This window comes from Sinocyclocheilus anshuiensis, unplaced genomic scaffold (genome assembly GCF_001515605.1).
Source record: "Sinocyclocheilus anshuiensis isolate Anshui unplaced genomic scaffold, SAMN03320099.WGS_v1.1 scaffold4546, whole genome shotgun sequence".
In the NCBI taxonomy this organism is placed as follows: Eukaryota; Metazoa; Chordata; class Actinopteri; order Cypriniformes; family Cyprinidae; genus Sinocyclocheilus; species Sinocyclocheilus anshuiensis.
Window position 1 is genome coordinate 72,341 of NW_015544509.1, and position 3,725 is coordinate 76,065.

A 3,725-nucleotide genomic window follows, 5' to 3' on the forward strand; every position below is an offset into this window, starting at 1 on the left:
AAACATTAACAAGCTGAAAAAATAAAAGTTTTTCTTAAAAGTTTTTTTTTTTTTTTTTAAGTAGTGTAATCTTGTTAAAAGAGATTTCATAAAACTTGAATCGAAAAAAGTATCATTCAGGAACCGGTATCGAAGTCAAGGTATCTGTATCGTTATCGATATCGAACGATTTTGAAAAATACCAGCTGTTGGTCTCCAAAGGAAACCTTGGGGCATATCATTGTCCTGGAATTGAAAGCAGTGTGCCTAGCGCTACAACACAAATGCACTGATGCAGTGACGAAATATATCTGCAAAGAAATGGTGTCTTTCTACACGGTTGAAAAACAATCTTTTAAAGACCTCATAACCACACTCGACAGCCAGTATGAATTGCCCGGGCGTTCATATTTCTCCAAAACAGCTATCCCACATGCCTACAACCATGTCCGGGGTGAGCTGCAACAGGCTATTTCTACAGTCTAGCATTTTTCACTCACAACAGACATGTGGTCGAGCACATAAATAACACCTTACATATCACTGACTTTCCATTTTATTGACACGGAATGGACACTGGTGTAAAAATTCCTGCAAACAAGTTTTTTGCCAGAGGACCACACTGCCGCTAACTTGGCCGATGCTTTGCAGGAGGCTCTGCGTGACTGGGGATTAGAAGAGAATAAAGTGTCTTGTGTCACGACGGACAGTGGAACCAAATTTAAAGCGGCTGTTCATAATTTAGGCTGGCCCTGGTTAAGCTGCTTTGGGCACAACCTAAACCTAGCTGTGTCCAACACTATTGAGAAGATGGAGAAAGCCCACACAGACCATGACCTAGCAGTTTGTCGTACAATAAACGGCATGTTCTCACACAGCTGGAGAAGGAGAAGGCAGCTGCAGAAAGCCCAAGTTGAGCTTGGCCTCCCAGACCACTTGCTGGTGACAGTACGTTTATTATTAGTTCTTCTATTGTATAGTAAATAAAGTATAATAAAACCATACGATTATAAAACAGTAACACTAAAAGGTAGTTTACTTTAAAAGATATTTGGCAGAAAAACGAATGTTTTTGTTTTGCTTTGTAGAACAGCTTAATGAGAAAGTTTGATATTTTCTTGTTCTTGAGACACATTTAAATGATTTAAGATAATTTATAATAAATCCTAAACAAATTAAATGTTTGATGCCTTTTTACTTTGATGTATGAATAGTATTTAGGCTATAATACCACATCTTATGCATTTTTTAATTATTATTTTTAATGATGATGATAATAATAATAATAATAATAATAATATATTTATTTTCTCCCTGAGGATTGTGCAACTCGCTGGGGCTCCAAGCAGAAAATGATTGATAGAATGCTAGAGCAGAGACCAGCCATCAATCGAGTTCTTTCTGATGACCATAAAGCGTAAATGTGAACATCACATGGTAAGACAAAGATGTGTTGTGATCGTTGAACAAAGCGATAAAGCCAATGAGCAAGTTCACAGACAAGAATTATGTAACCATGCCATCTCTTCTCCCTGTGCTGCATCTCATTAAAGAGGACACATCGGCCCCATCGGATGAGGATGGACAACTGACAGCCAACCTGAAAGCCAGCATCATATAAATTTTAGACGAGAAATATGAAGCTCTGCCAGAAGCAAGCCGGCAGCTTATGCGCAAGGCAACATTCATGGACCTGCGCTACCGGGGTGACTACGACCTGAATGTTGAGGAGACCAAGAGGATGATAGAGGAAGAAGCGGTTATCCTCGGTAGGAGAGAACAGTCAGTGCACCCCATGAGAGAAGAAAATGAGGAGAAAGCCGACGTCGAACCACAGCCCAAAAGAAAAAAAAAAAACTTTAGCAAGTTTATTAAAAAGAAAAGCAGGCACTGACTATTCCAGAAAAAGTGGTGACGGAAATCGCCATCTATGCTCAGGAGTCCCCCATTAACGCAGAGCAGGATCCTCTCATCTCGTGGAAAGAGAATCAAAATAGGTTCCCCTGTTGGCAAACGGAGACAGAAATATCTTTGCGTGTGTGCAACAAGCTGTACATCCAAGAGGGTGTTCAGCACGATGGGGAACATAGTCACCCCAACAAGATCCCATCTTAAGCCAGAGATGGTCAACATGTTGGCATACTGTCACTAAAAGCCAATTTATAGTTTTAATTTCCTTTTTGTTTTAATTTTGAAAAGACTGTTGACTTTTGCCATTTATAAGGTGATTTTGGACGTTTTTTTACAATTTGTTTCTTATTTGGTTCAACAGTTTGCTGATTTTCAGGTTTTTTCAGCCTATATAGCATGGTGTATTTTAATAGTTTTTTTTTTTTAATAAAAGTTTTATGTTTAATATAAGTGAGTTTGTCGTTGTACTGTTTTGTTGTTGTCTATTCAAGCAATTGACACCGAAATGCCGCTAATTCGAAAGTGCGCACGGGCATTTATAAGCTATTTAAAAGTGAAGGAAAGCGAGGATAAGAGGGAAAACTCCAACAAACACAAGCAGCACCCCCCTCCCTGTCCCGCCCGGTTATACCGGTATTACCAGTGTTGTCACACGTTGAGTAACCAGTGGGAATATTTCCTCACCATCACAAGGGCAGGTTATCTTTCAGCTTAAGCCTTGAAATAGTTTTCAGATTTAGAGGCGTGTCCAAAAAAGAGTGTTTTATAGGATGTAACTTCATTGGCCGGTTGCATAAAATGCTTAGGCTAGTCTAAGTTATAGTCTAAGTTACATCAGTTACATAAAAACATAGATTGGTCTAATTTGAATCTGAAAAGTAAGACTGATTACCACGTGGTTAACTGCTAGTTAGTCAAAGCATAGATTGTCTTACTATTGGGAGATGAAACAACCACCATTGTACCCGTACCAAAACATGCTGGTGCAGTGGCCCTCAATGACTGCCGCCCAGTTGCTCTTACTCCCATTATTGCAAAGTGTTTTGAGAGGCTGGTCCTCTCCCACCTGAAAACATGCTTGCCCCCAACACTGGACCCATACCAGTTCGCCTACAAATCCAACAGGTCAACTGAGGATGCCATCGCCTCAGCTCTCCACTCTGCCTTGACGCACCTGGACAGAACCAACACATATGTCAGGATGCTATTCGTTGATTTCAGTTCCGCCTTCAATACTGTGATCCCAGCCAAGCTGATCTCCAAGCTCTGTGATCTTGGCATCAGCCCCTCCCTCTGTAACTGGACCCTGGACTTTCTCACCAACAGACCACAGTCTGTTAGGATCAGTAACCACACCTCCTCCGTCCTCACTTTAAACACTGGGGTACCACAGGGCTGTGTGCTCAGCCCAATCCTCTACCCCCTTTTCACCCACGCCTGCATACCTGTGCATGGCTCTAACTCCATAATCAAGTTTGCAGATGACACCACGGTTGTAAGCCTGATCAGCGGCAAGGATGAGACGTCCTATAGGGACGAGGTTCAGCATCTAGCAACGTGGTGTGCCAACAATAACCTTGCACTCAACACCCAGAAGACCAAAGAGCTGATTGTTGACCACCGGCGGACTAATAAGGACCACACTCTCATCTACATTGATGGGGCTGAAGTGGAGCGTGTGGCAAGCTTCAAGTTCCTTGGTGTCCATCTCTCTGAGGATCTTTCCTGGACCCTCAATACCTCCACACTGATCAAAAAGGCACAACAGCGCCTTTACTTCCTTAGGAAACTAAGGGAAGCTCACCTGTCCCCCAACATCCTGCTGATCTTTTACC